Source organism: Acartia tonsa, chromosome 6 (assembly GCF_053477335.1).
Source record: "Acartia tonsa isolate MP-2025a chromosome 6, ASM5347733v1, whole genome shotgun sequence".
Lineage (NCBI taxonomy): Eukaryota > Metazoa > Arthropoda > Copepoda > Calanoida > Acartiidae > Acartia > Acartia tonsa.
The window spans coordinates 33,604,868-33,623,190 of NC_137265.1; the positions used below are offsets into that span (position 1 = coordinate 33,604,868).

An 18,323-nucleotide genomic window follows, 5' to 3' on the forward strand; every position below is an offset into this window, starting at 1 on the left:
ATACAAAAGTTAGATGAAAATTTGTAGTGTTTGAACCAACAAAACAGGAATCAATCCTGTAATTTTTATTTTCAAATTCCGCAGAAAATAGTCTATACTGCGCATAATTGTGCTTGTTTAAGTACAATAATTTCTTTGCAAGTAATCACATTTGCTAATAAAAATGCATGGATTGATTATTACTTGGATCTTACACCAGACTTTTATGTTCTTTACTAAAGTGAACCTTGTAGCAGGCTAAAATAACGATCTCCCCCTTTACCCCATTTCCTCTCCTCCTACTGGATATTCAAACTGACCGTTAAATGACAGGGGAAATAACAACCTAAATCGACTACCTCTTTCCCTTGTCATAATATCCACGTATATTCTACATCTATTCTAATAAAGACAAATATAATATTTTAATTGATTCTATAATTACTAAGCATCTATTAAAGATAGATGTCTGAAATGTTTTATGATGGTTCCCATGACCAATAAGTATCTATACAATAGCATACTTTGTCCTTCCGTCTGCATCTCTGATAATATGGATGTGGTCGTCCTTGTCAATGAATTAATGGCCCAAGAATGCAATCAAATTAAATTGGTTAGCAACAAGAAAAAATGCAGAATTGAAATTAGAATAATCTATCTTTCAACATATTTATAACAAGGATTAAATGCTATTTGATGCTAAAATGGTTTAATTAGAAAAAAAGAAATAAATACATTTTAAGTAGATGTTTTATCAATATTTTATGTTACTTAAACTAAACTCAAAGTTAGATGAAACATATAATGATCTGAGAATTTTAAAAAATATTTAAAACAAAAAGACTTTTTAACAGAGGCGTGCAGAGGGGGATGTAGCCACCCATCTGGCAAAAATAAGGGGGATTTAATTACCTCCCTAGAAGTCATCCCCCTTTGACATGGGTTTTCTCTACACCCCCTTTTTCCTCCCTCCTAATGAAGCCAAGAGGGGGTTATAAAGCAAACAAGGATGACAACATCCATAAGTAGCGAAGCACAAAAATTGTGGATGGGAATACGTAGAAGTAGATTTAAAATCAATAATAGATTTATTGGAGAAAATAAACATGAAACCTTGTTTTATTTTGTATGATGAAGATGGTTAAAGTAAATTACATACTAGATGCACATAACAATGGGAAAAAATATTTTGAAACTGTTAATGCAAAAAAGTTTTAAAATTGGACCCAAAATGCCAAAGATATGGGGAAATATATCAACATATAAAAATAGCCAAAAACCTGGTAAAAGGCAGTTTGGCCGCCATTGTTTCTTTTCATAAAACGCCAGAAATTTAATTTTCATATCTTTAACTGAAAAATTTATGAAAATTGAACCATAAACACCAAAGATATGGGTAAAAATGTGAAAAATATAAAAATAGCCAAAAACCTGCAAAAAGGCAGTCTGACTGTCATTGTTGTTTTCTTCAAACGACAGAAAATTTAATTTTAATATCTTTAACTGAAAAAATTTCGAAAATCGGACCATAAACACCAAAGATATGGAGAAAAATGTGAAAAATATAAAAATAGCCAAAAACCTGCAAAAAGGCAGTCTGACCGTCATTGTTGTTTTCTTCAAATGACGGGAAATTTAATTTTGATATCTTTAACTGAAAAAATTTTGAAAATCGGACCATAAACACCAAAGATATGGGGAAAATTTGGAAAATATAAAAAATAGCCTAAAACCTGCTATAAAGCAGTCCGACCGCCATTGATGTTTTATAGTTAATTGTGCTCCTTAATGATGGGAATGTTGTCAAAAAATTTCAGCTCTCTATCTTTTATAGGAGCCGAGAAAATCACGTTTCCCCCAATTCATTAATTACGGACGGACGGACAGACGGACAGACGGACAGACGGACGGACGGACATTGTGAATTATAGAGTAGCTTCGCTACTAAAAAAGTCACACCCCCCATGAAATTAAGGCTCAAATTTACCCCTTCTCCCTGACTATGAGATTATATCCATTTCTTGTTGCCTAAGGGGTTTAAGGGGGATGTCAAGTTTTTCAGTTGTGCCCTACTGACAAAACCTTGTACACGCCACTGCTTTTATGTAGCTACATAATATCTTTTGTATTCATTTGAAACAGACGCACGAAAACCTAAAGTTTTGAGTAGTTTATGCACATTTATCCTACAGTACTTTTTTGCGTCGTAACCATCTATAATTTTTTTCACACGCATTCGTAGGTGTGGCAGATAAGCCTGAGTTAATAGCGTCGCTACTCTATCAACTGTTGACCGTCCGTCCAAAAACACTTTTAAAGGCGAAGCATTTGCACCTTTAGGGTTGGAACGATTGCCATGTTAAGATCTTCCGTCGGTTTTAAACTTTACATGATGACTCCTGAATTATTTAGATATTAAGAAACCTGGTTTCTATCAAAAAGTCCGTATGTCAATTTAAACATGATTGTTGATTTATTTTTTCAGATATTTTATTAAATTTGTGTGTGATGTAATTAGCTATAATGCTATTACATATGGGTGGTTTTAATTAGGAAAATAAGCTGTTGCACAGTGAGCCCAGGAATCCAACTTTGTGGAAAAAATTATTTATGCCCAAAATCGAACTTTAGAAAATCAATTATTTTGAAAGTCCATGTTAAAATTCATCATATTAGAGGAGGTTTGCCATTTTAAATTAATGAAAAATTTAAAAAATTAAAGTTTTTATGGCCTTCTGAAGTTGTTACCCTAGAATTCACGAAATTTAGATACAAAAATCTCCCCAAAAAAATATTTTTAAATTTTTTTTTGTTTTACTTGCCATTTAATCAAATATTAACTTAGGATGTAATGTAATAACATTTTAGAAAGGTTGTGCAATTATCTAACGCTGGATAACAAGAAACTAAATAGTTTTGTATAAAAAAAACCTCTTGAATCCATATTAAAGAAAGTTGGTGAAAATGCAAAAAAAAGCACGTTGAATATTTTTTTAAGCTCTGATTCAAATACCTTGATCTTTTTAGCAACGAGGTGAAAATTTTTAGGATGAAGTTCTAGCATTAATTAGGCAATATATAAGAGGATCCCATTGGTCTTATCAACTTTCACTTAGTTGCTTAACCTCTATAGATATTTTTGTAAAGGTCGTTTAAAGCTATTTTTAGTGTATAATCCTTATATAATTTGTTGACGGATTTCATTATAGAGAAAAATCCTTTTACAGGGTAAAAATCTGGCAAAATGCCTTTCCGAAAAATCATGGCATAAAATTTTCCCACCAGTGGTGGAAAAGTTATAGCACCTTAAAATAAAATTTTACTATGCCCTTGTGTATTGGACCCTGAGGGCCTCCTGGAGGGGCTACCAGAAATCTAAAGGTATCTTTAGAACCACAATGGCCGGCTCTAACTGCACTCAGAAGAAGTCAGAGATAATTGCCGGCCGCCTTCCGTCCTTTAATTGGCGGCAAAGTTAGCACACCAAAAAAATAACAATTTTTTGTTGTGTTTTTTGCACACAGGGCGGCGTGTGTTTGTGGCGCAGCCACATGTATTACCACTTTTTTGTAGGTCATTCCAAGCCGGATTGGCGGGTGTGCGGCCAGAGTTGTTCTGACCGGCCATTTGTCCGACAGACGCAGTTAAAGGTTGCAAAAATTGTCAAAAATTGAAGTTTTTGAGGATTTTTGGCATGCCAGTGCAGCCAGACTGCTTGGCTGACAAGCCTGGGACACATGTCAACTGACACACTGGGCCATTGCCCATCTTTGCTATTTTGCACAATTTTTTCCCCATCACTTCCCTGGCCGTGATGGCCATTTAAAGTGGCCTGGGTCAAAATCAACCAAAAACCAATTTTTGGGGGTGATATTTTGACCCCCCAATCATCTAGAGAGGGAGGAAGGGATAATCTTGTTAATTCTGTAAAAGGTACTATAAAAACCTTTTAATTAAAAAAAAAATTGTTTGATTTGGTTGAAAAATAAGGAAGTTATTATTTTTTTCCACAAAATTGGATTCCTGGGCTCACTGTGTGTTGGGGCTAAAAGTTTATGATCTGTAATATTATATATTATATTATTTTAAACGGTAATAGATGCATTAAAAAATAATACTGTAATTAAAAAAAAATTCGCTTAAGATATGACAAAATTAATCACAATAGTACATTACATTTTAAATTAATTGGTAACTTTGATTTAATGGATATTATTATCCTCGTTTTCAAAAAAAATTCCATTTGGAAAATTTTAACAGGACAAAACTGGATTTCCCCTAAAACCAAAATTGCAATAAAAACAAGGATGGCAACATCCATGATAGAGCGAAGATCGACATGTTTTAAATTAACTAATGCTAGTAATGAATAAAGTGCCTATTTCTACCATTTAAATGTCGTCAAAATCGGGAAAGGGAGAAAATTTAACAGTAGATTAATGGTACCCGAAGTTTTAGAGACATCCTGGATCTAAAACTTTGAATACTTCTTATTAAATTTTGATGTGTTAGTTTCGAACTAAAAGGGTTCCACCTTCCTAATTAATAATTTTAATCTTTTAATCTATTAGGAGCAATTTGCTTATCATTATTGGATCTAATGATTTTAGTACATCCACAATAGCAAAAACAAGGATGGCACGCCATTGAAATTAGCGAAGCTAAAAAATAAGACTAATAATGTTTGTTACTAGATACAGGCCATAATCAATAAAACATATATTTAGATATATTAGAAACATGTTAACCTATTAGATAGATAGGTATACCTAGATTTCTATTTGATGGCAAATTTAGTGTGAAAAAGCAATGCTTTCAAAAAAGGCATTGAAACAAAGAAAACGTACTATTCAAAGTATGTAATAAATTATAGAACTTTTACTTTCAAATTGCCGTAAGGGAGAAAATATGGCGTAATGACTCTTTTTTTCATTATCTCTTTTCCGCTCTCTCTCTCTCTTTCTCTCTCTTTCTCTCTCTCTCACTCTCTCTCTCTCTCTCTCTCTCTCTCTCTCTCTCTCTCTCTCTCTCTCTCTCTCTCTCTCTCTCTCTCTCTCTCTCTCTATTTTGCACATTGCAACTTCCTAATTACATTAGGCTTAAAGGAATATTTACCTAAAGTTTAAATTTGTCAGGTTATGTTAGAGCACTGTATCATAGTAGAAACGTTTAATTTGAATTAACTGCTGATGTGTTAGGTCCACATTATTTTTAAAAATATTTTCTTACTTTTGAATTTTAAGTTAAATATTAGATAAGTGAGGGGATTCAATTTACCCGCTTATTCAGGGCACATAGCTTGTAGTTTGAGATGGTTGTACTAATGGATTTATTAATATTTTGATCTTACACCAGATTATTTGACTCTATTAAGGTAAAACTTGTAGCTGGTTAAGATAACGTTCCCTTTTAAACCATCCACTCCCCTTCTGCTGCATGAACGAACAAATCAATAACTTACGACAATTTTTCCCCTGTCATAATATCCACGAATAATTCTATATCCATTGTTGTACTCTGAGTAAATTTATCACTTTTCTGTATATCTTCCTTGTGTAGAGTGCAATTTTCTTTTGTTTGGGCGAACTGTTGCGTTGCAATCTCTTTACAGAATCAAATGTTATAACAAATCCTTTACCACAATGTTCTAACTTGCAAAGGACACTCTGATAAAAGCTAAATTTAATACTTACAATTACATAAAAATGTTATCATCAATGATGGCATTTACAACATCCATAGTGGCATATAACAAAAAAGCAGATGTTCAGTTATCATTAAAAACTAATTTTAAAAAGAGATAATGTTCAATAAATCCTTTTAAAAAATCATTTTTTTTAAATAAAAATGAACTTCTTAGTCTTTGAAGCTTGATTAAGAAATTAAATCATTAGACACCCTAAAAAGTACCCAAATCTACCTAATTTTGAATGGCTCCTGATGCATATTTGTATAATTTGAAAAGTCAAAGCTTATCCAAATTTGAAAAAAAAATAGTTACTAAGGACAACAAAAATAACACATTGGATAGTCTCTTAAAAAAGCTATTTCAGCCTCCCTCCCTCCGCCATTAACAACACCCCCTCTCTCTCTACTCAACCACAACCACTCCTGGCAGGCTGCTGTGGCTGACATTCAAACAACATCGCTTACCCAACAACAGCAAAAGTGCCCCTGTGAAGTGATGATGACTTTTGCTAAAGTCTGTGCCAATTTTTTTAGGGGAAAGAGAACTCTACCATTTTAAGGTAGGTGTGAAGGAGGGTAATGGGTAGGGGTAATTTTTTAATTCTTGCAAAGAGTTGTTGTAACAAGAATTATTTTGTAAATATGTAGCGAAGCATTATTTGAAAATAAAATAATAAGCGTTTACAAACTGCAGACTACGTACAGTCTGTAATTACATCGAGACTAAAGACCAATTTTAAACTATAGACTTCGTAGATACTGTAGAATGTGTAGAAACTATAGACTTTGTAGAAACTGTAGACTGTATAGAGATCATAGACTTTTTAGAGACTGTAGACTGCATAGATAGTGTAGAATATATTTTGACTGTAGACTGTGTAGATACTGTAGACTCTGAAGATACTGTATACTGTGTAGAGATTGTAGACTGTGTAGAGATTGTAGACTGCATAGATACTGTAGAATATATTATGACTGTAGACTGTGTAGATACTGTAGACTCTGAGAATACTGTAAACTGTGTAGAGATAGTAGACTTTATAGAGATCATAGACTGTGCAGAGACTGTAGACTGTATAGAGATCATAGACTGTGTAGAGACTGTAGACTGCATAGATACTGTAGACTTTATTGTGATTTTAGACTGATAAAGACTGTAGACTGTGTAAACATTGTAGACTCTATAAAGACTGTAGACTGTGTAGAAACTGTACACTGCTTCTGAACTGGTGACTTTTGAGAGACAAAATAGAGACTGAAGACTAAATAGACTTTAGACTGCGTAGATCTGTAGACTGTGTAAATACTGTCGACTGTGATGAGACTGTAGACTTTGTAGAGACTGTGGAATAGGTAGAGAATGTGGAATCATACAGACTATAGATAGAGTAGATGCGCAACTGAAAAGGGGGAAAAGAGGGATGTAGCTTGAGTGAGTGCAGACGTGTTCTTGTATCCCAGGAATGAGGCATCATCTTGTTACAACGATGCTATTTTTCATTTATTTTGAAGTCACTTATGGTGAAAATTTGTGTAAGATGACAACATTTATAAACAGCTAATTATGGTAAATAGTTGAAGTATTCTCAAAAGAAGGCGCCCCTTTGATATATTAGCCGATTAATCTTTAGAACTTTATAGATTTTCTTACGGACATTTCAGTAATACAGTAAATGCTGGTTGGTCTTGAGAAAATGATTCGGCAATTCTAGATCTTTACAGGGTTAGGGCCAACCAAAGGGCCACTAAAAAAAAGTTTTTAAAATATTTAGAACATGAAAGGAGGTATCTAGATTAAGAGATACAAGTTTTCCGGAATTTTAATGTAGGGAGTAGATTTGAAATCTGCATCAAATTTTAAGGATTTTTTATAAAATTCATTTTTTGTATAATTCTTTATCTAAAAGCGGAAATACAAATTAAGTTAATTAATTTTGGCATCCGTGATTGGTGGATTTAAAAAATCTGCGCTCTGATTGGATGTCGTACATCATTGAACCAATTAGACCGCAGGTAGCTTTAAAATCCAACTATCCTATTGGTCAAAATTAATTAACTTAAAATGTATTTTCGCTTTTAGATAAAGAATTATACAAAAAACGAATTTTATAAAAAATCCTTAAAATTTGATGCAGATTTCAAATCTACTCCCTACATTAAAATTCCGGAAAACTTATATCTCTTAATCTAGATGATCCAAAAGAGAATGGGTGAAAGCACCAAAAACTCATTTTAAATGTAAATGTTGATATTTTACTATTGTTGAAAATTTTAAAAATGATCAGAAGTTCATTAACTCTGGAGAATTTAAATTTTAGCAATATTTTCTTGTGACTGTTGGAAGTATGAAAAAATTCAGTTGATCAGTTAAGGAGTGGTTTGCAGAAATTTGGCGAGCTCAGTGACAGTGAGTGCAGTTTCAGTAGGGGAGGGGGAGTAGGGGGCTTGCAAAATGCGCAAAAGAGAACAAGACAAATTTTGCATGTGCAAGGGGAATTTTCAATTTAGGTAAGAAATGGAAGGGGAATGCAATGGCATGAAAAGCAAGAATTGTGTAGGAGAGATGTTGTTAGGTGTATAAAGTACATACAGAAAAAAATGAAAAGCAGCACCTAGGTGGAAAGCCAATAAAAAAAATATTATGCAAATTAGTCACAGAAGAATGTTAATTTTTAGAGGCAATAACATATTACAATAAAAAAATTCTATAAAATTATTTAAATTAATACTAAAAAAGACGTTTTGCAATTATGTATGTACATTAAATAGTTATATCAAAACAGCAATACTACAAAAACAATTATATAGAAAACTTGTAAAGGCATAAAATCAAAAAAGACATTTTAAAAAGTTTTGTAATTTGTGCCTCCTTTTAAAAAATTTGAAACTCCTTTCCCTTTCAATAATTCAACTTCCCCTTGCTCTTTTTTTTAGAAACTAGGGTTAAAGTTTTAGGTAAATGAACCTAAAAATTAAATGGAAAACATACAACATTATACATATATGAAAGTTTTAGTTTATTTTAATGACAGGTAGTTAGTAAAAAAAACTGTAAACTGCTATAAAGAAATAACATGTATGATTAAATGTTGTAATTATACAAGTGCCTAGAAATTTAGACGGACACAGTGACATACAAACATACAAACTTCGATTATTAAGTTCCAAAGGATAATAATAAATATGTTTTTGTGATAATCCCTACATTCCTGTTATAAGTTGTTGCTCTGATTTGCATGTGCAAGTGCACAACTCTCCCCACCCTCTATACCATATCCCTCTGGCCCCCAATCTATGTTTGCATCATCAACAATTATACCCCCCCACCTTTAAAATTACTCCACTTCCCCTGTTTTTATACTCATTCGAATCCTTAATCCCCCCCCCCTCCTCCAAAGTGGCTATATAGGGGCATACTACAGGATATAACTGCATTGCCAAAAATTTTGCATCAAATTGTTGATGTTGTAAATTTTGGCGCGGCAGTGGCGCGTCCCGGCTCCTCACAGGGACTGGGGAGGGTAATGTTGTTGAATACAAAACTAAAATAATATAAAAATGTTGTTTTAAGGAGTATAGCTTTCCTGTGTTTCAAAATATTCAAATGGTTCAGATTCATGGAGATGCTTTCAAAAGCTTCCTAGAAAAACAAAACATTATCAATTTATCATATTTGGATTAAATGCAAGTTTAAATCAAAGTTTTTTTTATAGTATAGATGCAATATAATAGTAAATAGAATTAGTGATGGAGAAGATTATCCATTTTCTCTGACAGAGCTCTCCTGTGTATATTAAATAAACTATGTCCTGGCCCACACCACAGACAGTGCAGAGAGATTGATGATGAACACACACAGTTGCAGTGTGCACTTTGTCGTGCCCACTCAATGCATCATCCCCCTGTGTTGCATCTACAGCCATCCTGCCAGTGCGGCCAACAATTTTGCACATATTTACACAGCCTGGGGCGCTGCAGTTACTGCAGTGGCTGTGCTGTTGGATGCAACTGCTGCACCTCAATGCATGTTGTCTTGTCGCTTCCCTTCCCTGCTGAGCCTTGCCATCATCTTACAGAAGAAGGAGATATTGAGAAGGAGAGAGATGGGGGAGACAGCAGTACAAAAATAAGACTCAATGCTATTAGTGCTTCAGTTTAGTTTGTGGTGTTGTACAGAAATCTTGTGCAAGAAAATGCACTTGGACAATCAAAGTCAAGGTTACTTACTAATTTTAGGGGCTCAATAAAAATGTTGAAGAAAGCTTTCTATTTTTGCAGACAAGCAGCACTTTGATTTGTACAGCATCTGTGGAGAAGTTTCATGTTTCATTTACAGGTATGATTCTTCATTAGAGCAGAACATCCTTTGTTCCAAATATTCTTTTCCTTTGTAATGCACAAATGTTATCAACTGGTTTTCAACATTGATTTTAACAAAGAACCAATTATTTCAAAAATGCATTTTATGTTTTAATTTTTAATCAAACTGTTATTTATTTCAAAAAAGAATCATAAAGAATGTACGTTCTTTCTTGGGTATCTTTTTACAAGCTTGGATTTCTCTTCCATATGTCATTATTAAATTTTCTTAAGATATTGTTTAATGAGAAATTATTTTTACTAAATTCCTTTTTCTTTTTCTTATACATTAATAATAATTCAAATATTTCTATATTTAAAATTCAATACCCTCAAAATATATAATTAATCAAAAGTCTGTTTTGTATTTTTGTTCATATTGACCTAAGGAACTACTTAAGATAATGTAAAAAAAAAATTATAGAAAATGGAAACTTGAAATATTCTTATGTGTTAAACATGATTAATTCATCCATAAAGAATTTATTATCTTAACAAAATAACATATTTTTGTCAGGATAGGTTCAGTAAGTTTTTTTTTTGATTTATTGTATCTAAATTGTGTTAGGTTACGCCCACAAATTAGATGTGACCCCGAAAGTGGTAAGATTCGAGGGGGGGGAGGGGGAGGCAGTTTCATACAAAATAACTAATTGCATCATTGTAAAATTTCATAATTAACGTTTAAAATTTAAGTAATTGGTAAAAATAATGATAGCATATTTTTAACAATACGTACTGTACTGACCTTGGAATTGAGCAAGTGCATATTTTATACAATTATTAGTCAGAATTTCACCATTTGCTCTGTGCATTACAAAATTTCAATCTTTAAATTTTAATCTATTTTAAATTACTAGAAAACTATCAATGGTTACTAGTTTTTTTGGAAGGAATGGGACATTTAACATTACAAAAATCTATTTTGCCTCCATACTTTCAGGGATAATGAGGGATAGGACAATGGTCTCTGTTTGTCTTAAATCAAAACCAAAAATAACATGACATTAAAGGGTAAATTTATCGCAACGAAAATTATCTGTTGTCCCATCCCCGTATCCCTGTACTTTTGCAAAATTAAAATAATTATAATATCTGCAATAAGCTTATAAATATTGAAAATAGTAACTGCACTAATTTTTTTGCAATGTTGAGTGATGCATAATTACAGTATGTTGCTAATTTAAATATTTACACATATTCATTACAGCGTGCTATATAGAAATTTGCTATCCTTTTCTACCTCAATTTGTCTATTAAAAATAAAATAAAAAGTCTACTAAATTAAAAGATAGTTAATGGCTTAGGCTATATTGATGGCCCTTTAGTCTTAGTAATGAAAATTGTCACAACATCGGATGTACATCAAATTTATTTTTAGATTTTTTTATACTGTACCCTGTAACTACATACATGCAGTGCAATTTATGCATAAAATTTAAACAAAGAGATATGTATAGCATATGCTTAATAGTATGGCAGATTTTTTATATTTTAGGATCTAGAAAACTTTTATTTTCTTTAAACCTTTTTTTAAAATTAAGGGAGATAAATAAGTCTTAAAAAATTACCCAATTCGGACTTAAGTAGCAAAACTCTACGTTCCTTTTTCAAATATTTGCAAAAATTATTTATTCCGTTTAATCTAAATTTCACGCTCCTAACAAAGTAGCTATTGTAACTGATTTTCTTCGGTTTGTTGCATTTTAAAATCTAATTTTAACGCTATTCTTGTGTATTTATGAATTTTTAAAAAAAAACTGCTGATATGTTTTTAGTATCACATAACAATGAGAAGTGGGTCAATTTTAGGCTAATAAAGGGAATCAAGATAATGAGAAAAATATTTAATTATTGTTAACTTTTATTCTGTTATTTTTCTTAATTAATGATAATTTTTATTTCAGGTTTGGTTGATGATAGAAATTAAACCAACCCTGCCTCAAATTTTTCTTCATCAAAAACTGCAGGATAAAGGATGGCAAATCGAATGTCTAACAAAGAGCCTTAAGAAGTAGCACATTTTCTTTATAATTATGGTCTGTATGTCCATCATTTAATAATACCTTGTTTGTTAACGGAGTTTTAAATATGTATAAATAAGATTTTCCATTACATGCTGAAACAAAATACTTTAATTTTTAATTTTACTTTTTTCGTCTAAGCTTTTTAAAATACCATATTTAATATTATCATAACGTTCCTTAACTTGTTGAAGTTCTGAAGGATTCTTAACTCTGATTTTGATGATTTTAGAACATTAACATGAGAATTGATTTTCAGAGGTATAGGATAAAATAGCAGTTTAGAAAAGATTTAGAGTTTTAGAAATTGGCAATTTAATTCATTAATTAATTCTAAATCCTGAACGAAAAAGATGATCTCCAACCAAATTCTTAATGGTGTAAATTTTGTACAGTCAAAATTCGGTAACTTCAAACACCGCTGGAATATGATATTTGCCAGCGGTTGCTGAGGTTCACCTGCTTTTGCTGTGCCACTCATCAATCACCATCTCAACAACAAGGTCATAAATCATTACATCATCAATTAGATCATCAATCAGACCGTCGCCAACAATATCAACCACCTTATCACCTGAAATATCAACCAACACGTCAGCTAGAGTGTCAAACATGAAGAATAAAATCAACAGTAACCTAAACATCTGCTTGTTATTTTTTGAATGTTATAGGTTCGAATCTTAACCCAAAACCACGTCACAACTAAAGACGTTAAAAAAAATTCCACCGTCAAGTGCGCGCGTTAAAAGTTGGAGTAATGAGAATTCCTTGGCCTAAAACAGGCGCAGCTCATTACCATACACAATTTTGTAATTTGAGGTCATGCAATAAAAGGGTTAGTTGTCTTTAATTGTATATTTTACTGGCGAAATCTGGTCTTGAGATTCACCAAAATAAGACATATTAATGGCGTATCCCGTCTTCTAGGGGTAAAACTTGCTTGATAGGCACTTATTTAGTTTTTAGTTTAAATATCCAAAGAAATAGAAATTCCCCTCCAGCCTAATGTTATCAAAAATCTTAATCTTAATTTTAATAAAGATGATGAACTTTTGAGTCATATATTTCCTAATATTATGAAATGTAATGTATATTATTTTCATATTTTGTATGTATTAAAAATAAATAATAATCAATGTATATTTCAATAGAAAATCAATAAAATTATCTCCTGCACATGTTTTATTTAATAATGTTTTTGTATAAGTTGGTTCGGTTATAAAGTGTCTTTTTCCAATTTTTAAATGAAATCGTAATTAATCAATTTCATTTACGCTAAGATTACATAACTTATACCGTTCCACTTTAAGTCATGGAGTAGATTATAGAAGATGATTAAAGTCCCTCCACAGACTATGACGTCAAACGATAGAATATCAAAATTTATGCCTGCCTCACTGGTTATTTTATCGTATGACGCCATAATCTGTCGAGGGACTTAAATCATCTTCTAGCTTATACTAGAAGCCTCTAGTGGCATTTAAGGTGGAAGGGTGTACCCTCCCCAAAATAGTTAAAAAACTATAAGAAGCTTTGATGTAACGGAGAACCATATCGGTTCAGCGGTTAGTGAGATCCTTCGCTACAGACAAAAAAAGCTACTACTTTATAAAATAGGACTAGCGGATGCGCTCCTAGCATCTAGGGGCTCTATATCTGAAGGAATATGAAGGGCAGAAAAGTTGTCTAATACCATTACCAGATACACTTATTTATAAAAATAAAAAAAGCCTAAAACCACCTCAGAACCTATAAGAAGCTTCACTGTTAAGGAGAACCATATCGGTTCAGTGGTTAGCGTATCCTTTGCGACAGACAAAAAAAGCTTACTACTTTATATAATAGGTTAGTTAAAATATCCATGTTTAAAAGTTACAGAATGTCTACCAGTCTGTCTGTGTGTCTTCAATATGTATGACTGTATCGAAGGATCTTGCTAACCGCTTAACCGATATGGTTCTTCTTTATTGTGTAGCTTTTTACAGGCCAAAGTATGATTATAAACGATGTTTGTGGAGGTTACCTCCACCTTCCTAATTGCAAATTTCCCACAGAAAAAAATATGCCAACCCCCCATCCCCCTTATTTTTTTACTATTGCTTTTAAAAAATAAAATTGAAATTGAAACTGCCCTTATATGTGTAGGTGTGTAAGCCGCTAGTTTTACAAAAAGTTCCTACGCTGAAACGTGTCCTGAACTGCGGCTACTTTATTGAGCATTTAAACTATTCTGAAATTCATAAATCATATGGATGTTGTAGTAATTTATTTTTTCCGCTTCAAAAACGACGCCATTTCAGATATAGCTTTAATTTTTAAGACTCTTGAGTTGCTATAAACCATTAAATCATAAATTGTGCAAACCTTAGAAGCAGTAATTAACAAAAAAATTGATATATTTATTACCAGTTATAACACTCCTTTAATCGTGTCAATTGTGTACTTTTTTACAGGGAGTAAGGGAGGGGACAATGGATCGAATATACAATTTTTAAGAGTCTCCGACTTTGGGTACTGGCTTAAAGGGAATGTGCAGGAATTTAGCAGTTTCTGACTGACTTTGGGTACTAGCGCACAAAATGCCGCTAACTCGTTTTGAATATTGCAAACAAGTATCAATAAACTTAATTTAATATGATGTGTTTTTCTCTCCAGAAAATATAATTTCATAGATAAAAACTTTATTGTGATATTTGTTTAATAAACTATCTAAGGATCCAATTAAATTTTGGATTATGGGGCTATGGGTTGAATGGGTTCCAGGAAGATTTTTCTAGTTATTAATTACAGAATGGTTACGTCTGATGTACTGGTAATATAATTTTCAAATGAATGCTTTTTTCTTGAAACTTTCTTCTTATTTTATAGTTTGTTTATTGTACTAACTCTCCCTTTACATTTTCCTCCATATTTTCTGGATTAATTTTGATTTCAAGGTCGTTCAGCAAATACTCTCAAATTGAATTAATTGCCCATTGTCCCCTCCCTTACTCCCTGACTTTTTTACAATTAGATGGGCCCCACAAATTTGTTCAACCAGTTTTGGATTATTTTTTATAAAGCTCCTCTACAAGTATTTTAGAGTTCATTGGTGTAGTTCTTCGTTTGCTTATAAAATACTTTTAGCTATATTGGGTACGGCCTCATATGGTTAAGTTAACACAGGTATAGGCCCCGCAGACTTGGTGCCTTAACATTAACAACCCCATTAGACATTAAAAAAAGCTACCTACACCCATTATTTAAAAAGCAATGGTATGTCCATTTTAAACATGTTGCTTTTTAACTTTTTTAAAATCAAACTTTCATGTGATAAAATTATCCGATTGGTCTGATTTTTGGAATAATGATTCCTAGGACAACAAAGTACATTGTTAAGAAAAGCATCTCTATAATCAAGTCCTAAAAATGTAAGTATGTTCTTAAACAATATCCTGTATTTGAGCAGTTTTTCAGCAGATTTATTTACAATTTTGTTTTGTTCTACTTTTATACATTTATATTCAGATTTTTCAGTTCTGACACTATACAAGTGTTAATGTTTGTTTGTCCTAACGTTTCAGAGCTTCCCTTTTATGTTTTCATCCTTGTTTCTTTGCTTTTCATTTTACTTTTCAGCAATTCAAGCAATCAAAAATGTTTTCGGATAATTCGTTGAACTCACTAACTGTGGATATACTTGATTTTGTTGATTTTTATTTATTTAGATATTGTGGTAATTTACATCAATAAATTCATTTAAAATTTAAAAGTCATTATGGATAATCCACAGGAAGGTTAGGTATTCCCAAGGACGTCCAATAAGGGGGGGGGGGAGGGGTAAAAGGGTGTTTAATCCTCTCAAACTTTGAAATACCTAATTTTGTGGGTAATAGTATCAAAATTAAATTACCTTTGATCTAAGGGATTATTCTGTTAATGGATGATTGGATATATTGTTTTCGATTTTCACATATTTTCATTTTCTCTGCTACAATTGAAGATAGATTCTTTAGGTTCTTTGACCATGTCCGCCAGTTCATGGGTCATACGTTCAAAGACATATGAATATATTTATTGAAGGATTCGTAATTTTTGTTACTCATGTTTTCTAAGCTAATGTCCTCCTTTTAAAAGATCATTGAATATTTGCTGATTAAGTTTGTCCGTTTGTCAATCTGTTTTTTTTGTGCTTCGCTACATATGGATGTTGTCATCATTGTTTATTTCTAATAGGGTTATGTATTTTTAATCTGTATTATCATTTTTGACTGGGGGCGAAGCAATAAAGGCGTTGAACATGGAATTAATTGCATAATCTCACAAGGGGCCTTTCAAGGAAGAAAAATTCCAATGTTTTAGAGAAATATCAATGGTGAAATTAAGTACTATTCTTATTCATAAAATTGTTTATATTTATTATTACAAAGTAGCAAAACTACTCAATTACTTCAACTAACTGCATTAAGAAATTTTGATGAAAAAGTGTGGATGGTAAAAGCTCACATTTTTACTGGTTTGTAAAAAATAAATAGGTTAAACGTTGCAAGTACAAAATTATTTTTAGTGGGATTTAATTTTTTGTTGGAGGGAGGGTAGGTTAATGGTAATATCTTCCCTAAACTTTTTAGTGGGCAGGGTAAATTTCTAATAGGGGAGAAAGATAAATATCATAATATGTATCTATGTGGCAATTAATATTTAACATTCTGCAACCAAAAAAAAGTGTCAATCATAAAATAATTCATAAATAATTTTTCTACTGAAGACGACCTTGTTCAACTGGATTTTTGTTTCTATAAAAATGGTTCGAAAAATAAGTTCATAAAATCCAGCAAAATTTGAAATACTGTGGAGCGCCAGGTTTGTAGTTGAATTTGCTGGAAATATACTCATAGATTGATGGCGGGTCTGTTATAATTTCGAATAATAATATCTTGTATAATACAAAGTAGCTTGATGTCTGTCTTTCCGTCTGTACCTTAAGATCTCGGTAACCACTGGACCGATCGGATTCTACTCTTCAGGAAATATACCTACTGGTCCTGTAATGGTTTTAGACTTTTTTCTTGGGGGGTAGGACACCCCCGACCCCCCCCAAAAAAATAAAAAAAATTCCCCTCAATTTTTTTTTAAAATCAGTTTAAAATTAGTGGTTGCATCTGCAATTTTTTTCTTTAAATACCTCTTGGGGAAGGTACGCAAATCTAAAATATACAAGGACACATAAGCTAAATTAGATTCATAGAAAAAAAATTTAAAAAATATTTTTCAAGCTCGTAAATAGTATGCAAAGTTTAGGTTTAGTGAATTCAAAGAATTTTTTTTGTGAAAAAAATATTGCAATTTCAACTCATGTTTGTATAAATATTAGCATATTGTTGACTTAAACCAGTTTGTATATTCCTGAAAAGCAGACCCTAAAAGAATCAGCGGTTATAGAGATATCTTATTTTATCCAAACAGCCGGACATACAAACATCTTATTACCTTAGTATTGTATATATGTGGTATATAAATGATGAAAACAAACAATTTAGGTAAATATTTGAATCATTCTGTATTCACATGACACTACGTCACAGGCTAATGTTTTTCGGCGTAAAATTTGCTTTTTCAAGCGGCCATTTTAACCTTACATGATTACGCATTTCAATTGCTTTCCACCTTGCGTTTAGCCATGTTATTCCCACTTCAATTTATGAACCTTCAGCTCCTTTAAAGCTACCTAATGTAAGCTATTGGACAAATTTCTTGATTTAACAAGAGTGTCGAGATTTAAAACATTAGCGAATCTGCTCTAAATTACCTTTGTCTATCTGTCAGTCAGGCTGTCCGTCCGTAAAGCTATGAAAAAATTGAGATTTTCCCAGAGGCTATTTTAGATAGATTGTTGATTTTTATCATACCAAAAAGTATGTTTCATTCATGTTCAACATCTTATCAAAAAAAATGAAACATACTTTTTGGTATAATAAAAATCAACAATCTGTCAAAATAATAATAATTTAATTCTGTTTGTTGAAAAGACAGAAAAAAATGCAAAAGTATAAAAAGTAAGCCAATTGATTTTGGCTGAGTAAACTTGTTTATTAAGTAAGCTTTTATTTAGTTTTATAAAGCAGGGATGTATAATGTACTTATACATACATACATACATATGTTTATCATGTAAGCCTGAAAATTTGTGTAAATTTTTAAAATACATAAACTTGACACAAAAATGTTAAGGAGTTGGCCTGAAATGTTTCTACAACTTTTCCGTCTTAACTTCAAAATATTGAGCTTGAAGAT

General features: G+C 31.9%; 1 long non-coding RNA gene across 1 annotated transcript; it reads left to right on the forward strand.

The window, feature by feature from the left end:
• The first annotated feature begins 9,492 nt into the window (after positions 1-9,492).
• On the forward strand, positions 9,493-13,232 carry LOC145322443 (uncharacterized). Its single transcript, XR_013880693.1, has 2 exons — positions 9,493-10,003; positions 11,934-13,232. It is a non-coding gene; the product is annotated as an uncharacterized LOC145322443 (long non-coding RNA).
• The last annotated feature ends 5,091 nt before the right edge of the window (positions 13,233-18,323 follow it).